We start from the raw sequence: 15,276 nt of genomic DNA, 5'->3' as shown, positions 1-15,276 counted from the left end.
CTGCCAAAAGCAGGCTTAATGCTCCATCAAAACTTATTCCTCTATATTTTCTCTCAAATGTAATAAAATATTAGAAGGGCACAAGAATTATCAGATTAAAGGAGATGAGTTCAAGTTTTTTCTTGACCTAAAATATATACAGTGTTATCCTAAGATGTAAAACAATATTTACAAGCTTCTATACGAAAAGAGAGATCCAAAAGTTTTTTTATGCAGTTTAGCCATCTGCATTTACTTCTGACAAAACTTTAACAATCAGAAGATTGCCAAGTAATCTGTGAAATGCATAGTATTCAGCATATATCTACATATATTATTGTAACTTCACATCATGATTTTAATTTTCTCAACTTGTAACTTTAAGAATAATTTCTTTAGACGATGGTATAAACTTACCATAGAAACAAAATACAATTTTGGGTTTAAAGAGGATGTTACTATGAAATGGCCACAAATAAGTTAGCACTTCCCTCTGTTTGAATGCTAATATTTTGATAACATTTTATAGCAACAAAATAATGAAAGAAAATATGTTTCAAGCTTTTGTCTTTTAATCCTGTTGATCAGGATGTATTCATAGTTGTTCCAATGTCTAAATAGCATGAACTGTTTTATTTATTTATACTAGATACTTCTATAACCTAATATTATTTGGGGCCATTTTCTTCTGAAAACTGCATTGTTTAATATTATCAAAAGGAAATCAGAATGTGTAAGAAGTACTGATTGGAATTTTTTTCCACCATGGCATCCATTAATAGGAAAAGGGAAGACTATTTTATATATAGCTATGCTAGACTGATATGCATACCATCTAAAAGCAAGCCTAATTTTACCCTGGTCTGGTGAAACACCACGCTATGGTAATTCTTGGTAGTGAAACCTCATACAGGATTCAGTAGCTTGTGGGACCCACTACCAATATGGGAATATGATATCAGAGAGTGTATGTTTAGCATAAATGGAGGACACCTGGGATTTGGAAGGCACGGTGTTAGAAATTCTATTATTGACCTCACTGAGTTAGGATTATTATTTTTCTAGGCCTCCTTTCTCTTCCTCCTCTTTTTCCTTCTCCTCCTCCTTCTTTTAACATTGCTTGAAGGTTTTAAAAGTTTTAATAATTTCTTTATTAACAATTGTATTAAAGAATATTTACATACAATAAATAGCATCTATTTAAAGTAAAAATCTGATGAGTTTTGACATGTGACATGTATCCAAAAAACCATCACCACAAAAAAAAAATGAACATTGCTCCACTCCAAAAAATTTTTTCAGGTATCTTTGTAATCCCTTCAAAATCCCACGTAACCTCCCATCTTCAGGCAACCACTTATCTGTTGTCACTGTAGATAAATTCACATTTTCTAGTATTTCATAAAAATGGAAACATGTAGGATGCGCTCCTTTTTGTCTGGCTTCTATCACTCAACATAACTATTTGGATTTTCATCCATAAGATTGAATATATCAATAATTCACTCCTGTTTATTATTATGTAATATTTCATTGATGGATATAACATAATTTTTTAATTTATTTTCTTGTTTAAGGATATTTGAGTTGTCCAGGTTTTTGCTATTACAAATAAAGCACTATGTATAATTGAAAACAATTATTTGTATGAATGTAAGCCTTCCTTTCCTTTGAGTAAATATCAAGAGTGGAATAGATGGGTCATATGGTCAGAGTATGTTTAACTTTTCAAAAAAGTATCAAATTGTCTTTCAAAGTGCTTGCACCATTTCACATTCCCAACAGCAGTGTGTTAGTTCTAGGCCCTCCACATTCTCATCAACACTTACATAATCAGACTTTCAAATTTTAGGCATTGTAATATGTGTGTAGTAGTAGTAGCTTATTTTGGTTTTCCCCAGTGACTAATGATGCTGAGTGTCTATTGTATGCATATTTGCCATCCACACATCTTTTCTGAAGAAGTATTTGTTCAAAACTTTGGCCTATTTAATATATTGAGACTATTTTTTTAAAAAGTAATTTTCATTGCAAATAAAAAAATTTTATAAATAAAAGTAAAAGTGATGTTTATTATTTTATTGTAGTGATGGTTTTGTGGATATGTCACATATCAAACTCATCAAATTTTACTTTAAATAGGTGCAATTTATTATATGTAAGTATTATCTAATACAGCTGTTTTAAAGAAATTATTAAAACTTGTAAAACCTTCAAGCAATGTTAATTTTCTTTTAAATAAAATGATGTGTATTTATAATTGCTACACAATTGTACATATTTATGGAGTACAAGGGGATGTTCAATACATGTATACAATGTGTAATGATAAAATCAGAGTAATTTCCATATCCATTACTTAAAAATGTTATCATTTCTTTGTGGTGATAACATTGAAAATTTTATCTTCTAACTATCTTGAAATATACACCACATTGTTAACAAATATAATGTATTTGCTATAGTCACCATGCTGTGAAATAGAACACCAGAACTTATTCTTCCTAACTGTAACTTTGTACCTGTTTATTGTTGATTATTCTTGTTGAATTTTAAAAGTTCTTTATATATTCTAGATAAAAGTCCTTTATCAGCTACATATTTTGCAAATATTTTCCCCAGTCTTATCATTCTCTTAACAGTGTCTTTTGAAAAGCAGTTTTAAATTTTGATGAAGTTCCATTTATAAGCTTTTCTTTTATATATTATTATTTCTGATGTTATAGCTAAAAAAATTGTTGCTTAACCCAAGGTCACAAAGATATTCTCTTACGTTTTCTTCTAGATGTTTTATAGTTTTGGCTTTACGTTTAGGTTGGGAATACATTGTGAGTTAACTTTTTATATGGTAGAAGTTATGTCTCAATTTTTTAATATAGATATACAGTTACTTCAATACCATTTTCTGAAAAGACCATCTTCTCCACTCAATTTCTTTGAACCTTTGTCAAAGCTCAGTCATCCATCTATATGGGTCAGTATCTTGACTATTCATTCAGTTCTATTGATCTATTTGTCTATCTCTATGCCGAGACAATACACTGTCTTGATAACTGTCTTAGATAATGTTAGTCTTCCAACTTTTTTCTTTCTTTGCAAATGTGTTTTGTATATTCAAGGTCATTTGCATTTCCATATGAATTTTTGAATCAGCTTGTAGACTTCTATTTCACATTTATTATAAAAAACTTAACATTAGTATACTTTATTACCCTCCTCTCAGTCTTGGTGCTATTATCATATATTTCACTTTTTAATACATTGTAATCCCCACATTACATTATTATTAATATATTTGTTTAAAGAGCTATCTTTTAAAGATATTTAAAACAATAGAAATCTTACATATTTTCCCTCATAGTTACAATTTCAGGTGCTCTTTATTACTTTTGAAGAACGTTATTTCCATCTGGTGTTACTTTTCTTTTGCCTGCCTTTAATTTTCTTGGACTGCAGGTCTATTGATGATGAATTCTTTCAGCTTTTGTATACCAAAAAATGTCTTTATTTTTCCTTCGTTTTTGAAATGCATTTTCACTGGATATTGAATTGTGGTGGACAGGCCTTTTTCTTTCATTACTTTTAAGCTGGTACTCTTTTCACTTCTCACTTGCATTGCTTCAATCATCTTTGTTACTATGCCTATGATATCTTTTCTTCTCTGGTTGTTTTTAAGATTTTCTGGGCCGGGCGCGGTGGCTCAAGCCTGTAATCCCAGCACTTTGGGAGGCCGAGACGGGCGGATCACGAGGTCAGGAGATCGAGACCATCCTGGCTAACACGGTGAAACCTCGTCTCTACTAAAAAATACAAAAAACTAGCCGGGCGAGGTGGCGGGCGCCTGTAGTCCCAGCTACTTGGGAAGCTGAGGCAGGAGAATGGCGTGAACCCTGGAGGCGGAGCTTGCAGTGAGCTGAGATCCGGCCACAGCACTCCAGCCTGGGTGACAGAGCGAGACTCCGTCTCAAAAAAAAAAAAAAAAGATTTTCTGTTTATCACTGGTTTTAAGTAATTTGATTATGGTTGACTCTGTGTAATTTTCTTTATGTTTCATGTGCTTGGATTTTTGTGGGGGTTAATAGCTTCTCTCAAATTTGGAAAATTGTTAGTCATTATCACTTCAAATTTTCTTGTCCTCATCTTCCTCTTTTAGATGCACATGTGTTAGGCTGTTTGGTGCTGCTCATAGCTTACTGATGCTTCACTCATTTTTTAAAAAATTGTATTTTGTCTTTGTTTCATTTTGGATAGGTCCTATTTGGTGTCGTCAGATCACTCATCATTTTTTCTGCAACGTTTAATCTGCTCTTAATCTGATCTGATGTATTTTTAATTTCAGGTATTAGAGTTTTCACATTTAAAATTTTGATGAATTTGTTTTATTGTCCATGTCGCTACTTAAGTTTTTGGACTACAAAATGTTAAGTAGAGACACAGACAATAGAAATATGGACTACAGTTGTAATAGCTGTTCTAATGTCCTTGTCTGCTATTTCTAACATCTATTTCAATACTGGGTTGTTTTCAATTGATTTCTTTTTTTCTCATTATACATCCTATAATCCTGTTTCTTTGCATTCCTCACATTTTCTGATTGAATGCCAAACATTGTGAACTTTCTTGGTAAGGTTGTGAATATTTTTGTATTCCTGTGAGTATCTTTGAGTTTTGTTCTGGAATACAATTAAGTTATCTGAAAACAATCTGTTTTCTTCAGTTCTTGGTTTTAAGTTTTTTCAGAGGGACCAGATCTGTATTTAGTCTAATTTTCCCCTATTACTGAAGCAAAACGCTTCTGACCACTGCAACCGATGCCTCATGAATTATAAGAATATCCAGTTTGATTGATAGGAGTAGGCACTGTTCCCAGTCTTGGATGAGCTCCTAGAACTGTTCTCTCTAATCCTTTTTGGGTATTTCTTTCCCTGGTGTTGGGTAGCTTTCTCATTTTTAGATGTGCTATACTAGGCTGCATAATCAAGAAGCACCAGCGTCCAGGGTTCTCCGTCTGTGCAGCACTCTCTTGTCCAGTACTCTCTTCCGCAGTCTCTAGCACCTTGGTCTCCTAAGACCCTCCGCTTTGTCTCTCCATATCAGAAAGTCTGAGACGTCCCTTCAAGTCCCCCTTGCTGAACCACAGCCTGGAAACTCTCTGAAGCTGACAGCTAAGGCAATTACAGGGCTAACCTTATTTATTTCCCATCTCTGAGGGATCATCATTCTTTCCTGCCTAACATTTAGTATCTTGAAGTCTATTGTTTCAAATTTCTTCTTATTTTTAAAATGGCTTTGTTTTAATACATATACATGTTCCCTGCTCTTCCATTTTGGCTTGAAATTAAATTTTGACTTTTTCTCTTATTGTTAGAAAACAACACCCACCTCTAACTAGTCTAGGCAAAGTGTCTTTTATTTGTCTTAGATTAAGAAAGCAAACATAACGAACAAACATATATCAACCTAAAAATTATCCAGTGCTTAAAAGAGAATTTAAAATCATTTTGAACATTTAACAGAGAGACATAAAACATAGCAGAGAGGAATTCCATTCGCAACTCACGTATCTCTCCAAGTCTAGCTTCTTGTAGCTCAGCTGGGTTCCAGTCACCTAGCACTCACTCTGCCCTAGAACTATCCCCAGACACAGTTGAGCAGGAGTGTCTTTTTTTCTCCCCACCTTTTCTTCTCTTTCTTCTATCTATATGGTTTGATGTATCTGCCTTTCTAATGGAAATCAATAGAGATTTTCCAGTCTTCTTTCAAATTTTCTCTCCACCAACCTCATAGGTATAGACTTAAAAGTTCTGCCTTCAAAAAAGGTAAAAATTAAAACGTGATAAAGTGTTATGTGTATGTATATGTGTGTTCATGTGTTTGTGAGATAGAGAAAAGCTTGTGAACATATGCATTTTAATTTTTCTTTTATATTTGTCATAATCTTCTACCTAGAAAATAATAGAGTTCATCCCCCTCATAATTAGACAAATAGCATTTCTGTCTGGTCCTGGTTTCCTGATTATTAAGATCTCTTCTAGCTTTAAAAATCTGAAGGTTGTTGTGGGTTGCATGACTTCCAATCCTTCCATATGGTTCTAAAGGCATTTATAGAGGCCTGAAGACCTGAAATGACAGGAAATATCTCTGTGTGATATGACAAGAAAGGCGGGACCTTGAAGAGCCATTGTATATTTTCCCCTAGGATCAGCCTACCTCGGAGTGCTACACCTGTGTTCACGGCCACCACAGCCCTCTAGTTTAAAGGTTAGACAAGAGTCTGTAGGAGAAGGTTTAAGTTTACACCTTCTCGACAGTCTGAAATAAACGGCCTGACCTGGTCCCTACTACTGAAATAACCAGATATAAAAGGCTGATCAGAGTAACCAATCATGTGTAGATATGGGGCTGAGAAAGCTTTGCTTGGAAGAATACCTGAGAAGGCAAACTCTTTTAGGAAGAATTGTCTTCCTAAAAGCTTCCTCACATGATTTCATGTTGTCATAACATCTGTGTCATGTCTTTTCTACAAAAGAGAATCTTCTAACTAAAATAGTAAAACAGGTTAAGCGTGAATTTAAATTCAGGCTAGGAGAGATAAAAAATGTTATGCATGAAGATAAAATAGCACTTAAATTCATGTTTTTAGGCAGAAACAAATTAAATCCTAGTTTCTTGGGACAATTCATGCTTTGATTCAGTAAATATTTATTGAGTGCCTACCAAGTACCAGCACCGTTGTAAATGTTTGCTCATACAGCAGGGAGTAAAACAGATAAAGATCCTGCCCTCAAAGTACTTTTATTTGTAATTGTGATTGCAAAAGTATTATCTTTACTGTTGAAGTATCATAGGGAATGGGAAACTGCCAGATGACTGGAGATGCCAAATTCCTTCTTAATATTCAAAAGAAAATGGCAGCAGCAGAATTCAGAAACTCTGCACCCTGAGTGACAATCCTGGGTAAAATTAGAGGTTAGATTTGAGTCCTTAAAACAAGAAAAAAGGAATTACTTAACAAATGCACAATTAGACTAGTCATATTGTAACAGTCTTGCTTCATTTTATCATTGAGTTATGATACAAGAAAATCAGGAGAATTCTATGTGTTAAGTACACCTTGATTTCAACAGGGCGTTTCTCAGTATTTCCACATTACTTTGAGGCTACATAAAAAGACTGACTGAACGAACACTCCCTAAGAATCTAGATTTAATGGATTATTACCAAGTTGCAAGGATATTTAAAATCTTTTAGCTGATATAAATATATCTTCTCCTAATCTCTCAGGGACTCTTGACATAAAAATAAACCTAATAGTGAAACACAGGCACAGGTATGTAGCAAGATAAAAATATCTACCTCACACCGCTTATATGAGGACTAAGAGTTCTGTGCTTGTCACACAATAGGAACTTTATAAATATCACTCTGATCCTCCACTCCTCAGCTCAAAACATAATATTTACTTTTCAGCCTGTTCCTGAATACGTGCTTAGATATCACTATTACTAAAACAAAATATAAGAATACAGGTTGAGTATCCCTTATCCGAAATGCTTGGGACCAAACCTGTTTCAAATTTCCTATTTCTTTTTTCAAATTTTTAAAATATTTGCATGTGTATAATGAAATATCATAGGGATGGAACACACATTTAAATGTAAAATGCATTTATGTTTCATATACAAGTTATACAGTTAGCCTGAAGGTAATTTTATGCAATAATTTTAATAATTGTGTGCATTTGTCATATGAGATCAGGTATGAAATTTTCCACTAGTGGTGTCATGTCAGCACTCAGAAAGTTCATAATTTTTTAGTATTTTGGATTTTGGATTTCCTAATTACAGATACTCAACCTGTACTATAATTTGAACTTTGATAATATCTGGTGTTCTATTAGTTTAAAAATGATGTAGAGGCACTCTTTACATATTATATTACATGAAATTATTTAAATTTTAAATGTAGTATGTATACTAATTTTAAAACACAGATAACTTATTGGCAATAATAATATTTTTGACATAAGAGTTCAAAATATATAAAATAATTCACTTTAAAATACCAACATTTTCTCATAAGGTGGAAACAGAAAATATTCTGAGCCACGTTCTCAAAAAAATCTACATCTTTGATTTCTCTTTTCTGCGAATGTTAACACCTAAATAATATGCTCCTAAAGATAGGTGTTAAAAAATGTTCTTTGCGGACACAAACAAATGGAAGAACATTCCATGCTCATGGATAGGAAGAATCAATATCATGAAAACAACCATACTGCCCAAGGTAATTTATAGATTCAATGCCATACCCTTCAAGCTACCAATGACTTTCTTCACAGAATTTGAAAAAAACTACTTTAAAGTTCAGATGGAACCAAAAAAGAGCCCACATTGCCAAGACAATCCTAAACCAAAAGAACAAAGTTGGAGGCATCATGCTGCCTAACTTCAAACTGTACTACAAGGCTACAGTAACCAAAACAGCATGGTACTGGTTCCAAAACAGAGATATAGACCAATGGAACAGAACAGAACCCTCAGAAATAATATCACACATGTACAAACATCTGATCTTTGACAGATCTGACAAAAACAAGAAATGGGCAAAGGATTTCCTATTTAATAAATGGTGCTGGGAAAATTGACTAGCCATACATAGAAAGCTGAGACTGGATCCCTTCCTTACAAGGATTCTCTGTTTAATAAATGGTGCTGGGAAAATTGACTAGCCATACATAGAAAGCTGAGACTGGATCCCTTCCTTACACCTTATACAAAAATTAATTAAAGATGGATTAAAGATTTAAATGTTAGACCTAAGACCATAAAAACCCTAGAAGAAAACCTAGGCAATACCATTCAGGACATAGGCATGGGCAAGGACTTCGTGTCTAAAACACCAAAAGCAATGGTAACAAAAGCCAAAATTGGCAAAAGGGATCTAATTAAACTAAACAGCTTCTGGACAGCAAAAGAAACTACGAACAGAGTGAACAGGCAACCTACAGAATGGAAGAAAATTTTTACAATCTACCCATCTGACAAAGGGCTGATATCCAGAATCTACAAAGAACTTAAAACAAATTTACGAAGAAAAAATTCAAACACCTCATCAAAAAGTGGGCAAAGTATATGAAACAGACACTCTCTCAAAGAAGATGTTTACTGCAGCCAATTGGCACATGAAAAAATGCTCATCATCACTCGCAATCAGAGAAATGCAAATCAAAACCACAGTGAGATACCGTCTCACACCAGTTAGAATGGTGATCATTAAGTCAGGAAACAACAGGTGCTGGAGAGAATATGGAGAAATAGGAACAATTTTACACTACTGGTGGGACTGTAAACTAGTTCAACCATTGTGGAAGACAGTGTGGCGATTCCTCAAGGATCTAGAACTAGAAATACCATTTGACCCAGCCATCCCATTACTGGGTATATACCCAAAGGATTATAAATCATGCTGCTATAAAGACACATGAACATGTATGTTTATTGCTACACTATTCACAATAACAAAGACTTGGAACCAATCCAGATGTCCATCAACGATAGACTGGATTAAGAAAATGTGGCACATATACACCACGGAATACTATGCAGCCATAAAAAAGGATGAGTTCATGTCCTTTGAAGGGACATGGATGAAGCTGGAAACCATCATTCTCAGCAAACTATTGCAGGACAGAAAACCAAACAGCACATGTTCTCACTCATAGATGGGAAATGAGCAATGAGATCACTTGGACACAGGAAGGGGAATATGACACCGAGGACTGTCATGGGGAGGGGGCATGGGGGAGGGATAGCATTAGGAGATATACCTAATGTAAATGACGAGTTAATGGGTGCAGCGCACCAACATGGCACATGCATACCTATGTAACAAAACTGCACGTTGTGCACATGTACCCTAGAACTTAAAGTATATATATAAAAAATGCTCCCTGCATCATTGAAGCCAGAAAAAAATTGACTTTAGGAGAGTGGTTATGTAAATTTTAGTACATCTCTACAAAGAATTATAGAAAACAATAAACAGTAAGAATGTGAACCTATAAATATTGATATGGAGTGGTCTCAAGACAACTATGGAAAAGTTTCACCACAATACAGTGTATTTCAAATAGTGTAAAAAAGCAAAAAGCAAAAAGACATATGTACATCTGTGTGTGTGTGTGTTTGTACATGCATACCAGCAATAAAGTAAAGGAAGAGGGGCTAGAAGGTGGTACTTAATCATTTTGTAGTGATTACCTCTGATGATGTAAGAAGGAATCAGTAGGGTAGAAGTGAATGGGACATTTATATTTTCTTCTCATTTCTTCTACATTGATCACATCTTTTAAAAAAACTTTATTATACTTTAAGTTCTGGGATACATGTGCAGAATGTGCAGGTTTATTACATAGGTATACAGGTGCCATGGTGGTTTGCTGCACCCATCAACCCGTCATCTATATTAGGTGTTTATCCTAATGCTATCCCTCCCCTAGAACCCACCCCCTGACAGGACTCGGTGTGTGATGTTCCCCTCCTTATGGATCACATCTTTTATAGAGGCCTGGCATGGTGGCTCACACCTGTAATCCCATCAATTTTGGAGGCCGAGGTGAGCCGATTGCTTGAGGTCAGGAGTTCGAGGCCAGCCTGGCCAACATGGCGAAACCCCATCTCTACAAAAAATATAAAAATTAGCTGTGCATGGTGGTGGACACCTGTAATCCCAAGAACCCAGGAAGTTGAGGCACGAGAATTGCTTGAGTCGAGGAGGCACAGCTTGCGCCAGCCAAGATTGCGCCACTGCACTCCAGCCTGGGCAACAGATTGAGACTCCATCTTAACAACAACAACAACAACAAACTTTTATAGAAAAATGCATGCATGTATGTCTAGTATAAAATAATTTTTAAAAAGCACTGATATTACTTATAGGGATTTAATGTAAAAGAATAACCAATCCTCAGAATTTTTGGTCAAGAGAAGAATTGTTTAAGCCAGGTCTTGCAGAGCACATGACTACCAGGAGAATAATCAAGGACTCAAATCCAAATTATGAATTTATTGTTTGAAAAGAATAATGAAATAATACTCTCATGATTAAAATTTTCTTCAAAAGTCTAATTTGCCTATACAAAGAAGCAATTTTGCCATTTGCAATTAGTCTTCTTTACACCATATGAGCAAATATAATTACCATAATTTCTTTTCTACTATCATTTCACAAGAAAAGATCTAAACCAACAATATAAAAGTGGAAGATTCATTAATTTTATTTTATATTATCATTTTAATTAATTTGTCTAGATTGATCCTCAAAATAGAGTAAGAGCTCATCTTCTACTTTTAATATTTACAAAGGGAATTCAGGCCTTAATCTTGATTGTAATAGTGGTATTCTCCCTTGTCACCTTCTATTCCTCTTCGTTTTTCTTTCCTCCTTGTCCTTCTGTTCCTTCCTCTCGACTTCCTCCTGCTACTGCTTCTTCTTCTTCAAATGGCACTTCTGTTATTCATTGAATATGAACAGTCTACCAAATTGGAATATGTAGAATGGATTCACCTGTTACTCATATTAACCGAATCAGCATTAGTGAAAACATTTTTACACATTCTTCTCAAGAAAATCTTTAGAGAAACCACCCTCAAGTTCAGTGTCCCCAGCAATACCTCAACCATATATTCCTGCCTTTACCTTTTTTCATTTTTGTCTCATGAAATATCAGCATTTCTGAATGTAAAATAAAAGTTCTGATATGAATCAATTATTTCACTTGAATTTAGCTATGTTCTAGAGAAACTAACTGGTCCTTTCTCAGGGCAATGCCTTTGATGTTGCTGGTGTCAAAAATGTCATCTGCTCCTGCTAGAGAGACCTGTATCTTTTGGAATAGGTCATAACTTTTCTGTCTATCTTAGCAGGTTATATCATCTTTTAAAGAGGCTGTCAGTTTGGTCATAGGTCACTTGAAGCACTTATTTTGTAAATTGTGGATGTTTTATTCTCTCAGAGGTGCCAGAGCACTTTTTTCTTGTTCCTTTCTAAATTTTGCTATGAATAAAAGAGCTGTCATAAATCACCTTCTTTGACTTTCACTGGGTCAAGACTGTATCTTTCAACTTTAAGAAACAGTTAACTACCACATAGATTTCTTTATTCTTCCTATCATAAAAAAAAAAAAGTCCAATAGAAAAAAAAAAAAAACATGCAACCATCTGTGTGATAAGAACATTCCTGTTACAGTAATTGTGTAGACAATTATTTCCCATATCAATCTACATGGAGAGGGCTTCTTTGTCCCACTTTTTGGGTATAGGTACAAGACTTCCCCATTTTTTTATATCCCATTAATTCCAGGCTCCACCAAAGTTCTTCTCATGCACTCAGAGAGGAGAGAGAGAGAGAGATCTTCCAGACTTGAACTTGACGAGTATTCAGCTTTAGTTGAGTTCCATTGTGACCATGTGCATACTTTAAACATTTAAAAAATATTACTTCAGAGAAAACAACTTATGACTTGGCTCTGCATAGATCTCAGCCCCTTGATAAAAATGCAGAAGCAGAGAAGTGCTAAGCATGACTGAGGCTAAATTTTCAACCATCTCATTTGAAATCAGCATTTAAGTGGAATTAGAGAAAATAAAGTGATTAGAGAAAATAGTGATGTCGTCTCCTCCTGCTGGAGAGACCTGTATCTTTCAGAACGGGTCATTTGAAATCAGAGAAAATAAAGTGATGCTTTATTTATTAGCAAATAGTTGTTGAGTGTCTACTCTGTTATAGGCAAGGCTTAAAGTGGCAGAAAGAAAGGTGAAAGCAAAAACAGGCAAAAAATGTTGGCCTCATGGAGTATACATTCTGGTGCACCCCTACGACGGTGGACTGAGAAGCTACCATGTCAAAACTGCTTGGAGTTTTGTAACGATCCTCCCGGGCTGCATGTCCTTGATGATGTCCAATTATCAGCCTAACACTATGCAGAGATGACTATAAGTTTTCAGAAGTAGCCATGGACTTGGAAATACTATAATGAATATTGATATAAACATGAAAGCGAAAAATAAAAACACTTTAAAACACTTGGGCCTTTAAAGTGTGGTAAGTACATGACAAAATAAAGACCTGTTGGAATTTTTCTACAATATTAAATTTTCTGTTTTTCTTGAAGAGCAATCAGAAAAGAAGTGGTATAGAAGGCAGTGACCCAAAGTTCAGTCTCAGAATTTCTTTAAAAATGTCAAAACTCTGAAATATTACATGCTAATGTTGTCAGAGTTCTGTGAAATATGACTATCCCCATTTCCTGGACAAACCATCTAAGAAAGCTCGGGCTTTCTCCTGAGCTAAGTTTTTGGCATAGTCTAATCCTATGATGGAAATGGTGATGTTTTGGAAATATACATACAATTTGGCCCAGACTATATTCTGAAAGTGTAACATTCTGTCTAAGAAAAGATTCTTTTTTTTTTTTTTTTTTTTTTTTTTTTTTTTTTTTTTTTTTTTTTGAGACGGTCTCGCTCTGCCAGCCCCCCGGGCTGGAGTGCAGTGCCAAGGATCTCGCTCATGCAAGCCCCGCCTCCCGGTTTACCCCGCCATTCTCCCTCGCCTCAGCCTTCCCGAGTAACTGGGACTACAGCGCCGCCACATCGCCCGGCAGTTTTTTTTTTTTTTTTTTTTTTTTGGTATTTTTTCAGTAGAGACGGGGTTCACGGTGTAGCCAGATGGTCCGACTCCTGACCTCGTGATCCACCCTCTCGCCTCCCAAGAAAAGATTTTTAAAAGTGAGCAAGCAGTGTTTGGTTTCTGTTCGGGGGTGGGGCTGGGGGAGGAATAGCATTAGGAGAGATACCTAATCGTAGATGGACGGCTTGTTTGGGTGCAGAGCAACCACCATGGACGTGATACACAATGTAACTATACCTACACTTCTGCACATTACCCAAAACTGAAAGTATAATAAAAAAATAGTAAGCATTTTTTGGCATGCTGTAGCAAAGGTATCACCCTAAATTTTCGTCTAGTTAACTGTGAATACGACCCTGAGCAGCAGGCAGTCTTATAGAGAATGTTTAATAAAATAAATTGTAATTAACATTGTGGTTGATGGTTTGTATCAGTTAAAAAAGACTTATGAGCTATCAGCACACAGACGAAGAATTTTCCAACAAAAAAAAAAAAAAAAAAAAAAAAAAAAAAAAGGCCTAAACACTTATCAGAAGACTAACTAAGAAAAAAGTAATAAGGTGCCTCCATTCTTACTGAGGCTGGATATTTTGGTCCAGAATTCATTGGCCAACATCAGATAATTTGGATCTGGTTGATTTCTAATAGGTTTGAAAGGGTCTAGGTAAAGTCCTGTTCTGTGCTCAAGTTTTCCCTGATTGCAGGATCCTAGCCTCCACTTTTAACCACTGCCACCATTAAAGGATAGAGAGAAGGAATCGCTCATGTCTAGTGGCCAGTGGATCCATGCTAAGGTTATTTGACAAGTAGCAACTCAGGACGTGCCAGACAAGGCTACTATTATTCATTGCAGGTAAAGTGTCTGCTGGACACGTCAAAGGCTTTGGAGAAACCATATGAAAGCTGATTTCTTTTTTGCAGGGTTCCTGAGAACTCGCTGCCAAAGCAAAGGAATTCCAGTATCCTAAAAGTAAATCTGTTCCTTAGTGTGCCATTTATGTGCTGGCCAAAGGCCAAGATAGGATAACACTGTTGCGGAACATTAGCCTATAATCAAGAATCATCAGCCTCACAAAGAAGGTCAGTATCATGAAAAGACATTAAAATTCCATGGAATGCCCCATGAAGCAGATTTAATATGCTAAGCACCTCATAAAACAGACTTAATAGACCAAATATTGAACAAAAAGGAGAAATAACCTTAGGTAAAACAGATAGATAAAAATCATAAAGAATATTATGTACAATTACATGCCAATAAACTTGAAAATGTGGGTAAATTTGAGGCAAATGATGAAACGTCTAAGTTAGTTCAAAAGGAAGTAAGAAATTTGAAAAGATTGATAACCGATAAAGAAATTTGAATGTAATAAAAAGGCATTCTCTTCAAATAGTTCTAGGCCTAGAGGGTATTACAGGTAAATACTATAAAAATGTCAAGTCACTGATTTTATTTCTCTTTCCAAACATAGTTCTGCAAATTAAATCAATATATTAAATTAGGCAAAGTGTCCAATTCATTTAGCTATATAAGTATTACCTTAATCCTTAAACTAGGAAAATAAAATTATATGTAAATTTTAAATAAACATAGGTATAAAATTTTAA

General features: G+C 35.0%; 1 long non-coding RNA gene across 1 annotated transcript in view; it reads left to right on the top strand.

Moving 5' to 3' along the window:
- Positions 1-15,276, top strand: part of LOC108544363 (uncharacterized) — a 34,174-nt gene that overhangs the window by 7,803 nt on the left and 11,095 nt on the right. Inside the window, exon 2 of the long non-coding RNA XR_001889813.1 lies at positions 14,590-14,748. This is a non-coding gene — a long non-coding RNA (uncharacterized LOC108544363). The remainder of the gene's footprint in view (positions 1-14,589; positions 14,749-15,276) is intronic.

This window comes from Rhinopithecus bieti, unplaced genomic scaffold (assembly GCF_001698545.2).
Source record: "Rhinopithecus bieti isolate Rb0 unplaced genomic scaffold, ASM169854v2 scaffold_25209, whole genome shotgun sequence".
Classification (NCBI taxonomy): Eukaryota; Metazoa; Chordata; class Mammalia; order Primates; family Cercopithecidae; genus Rhinopithecus; species Rhinopithecus bieti.
Note: the sequence above shows the minus strand (reverse complement) of the source record. Positions and strands in the feature narration are given on the sequence as shown.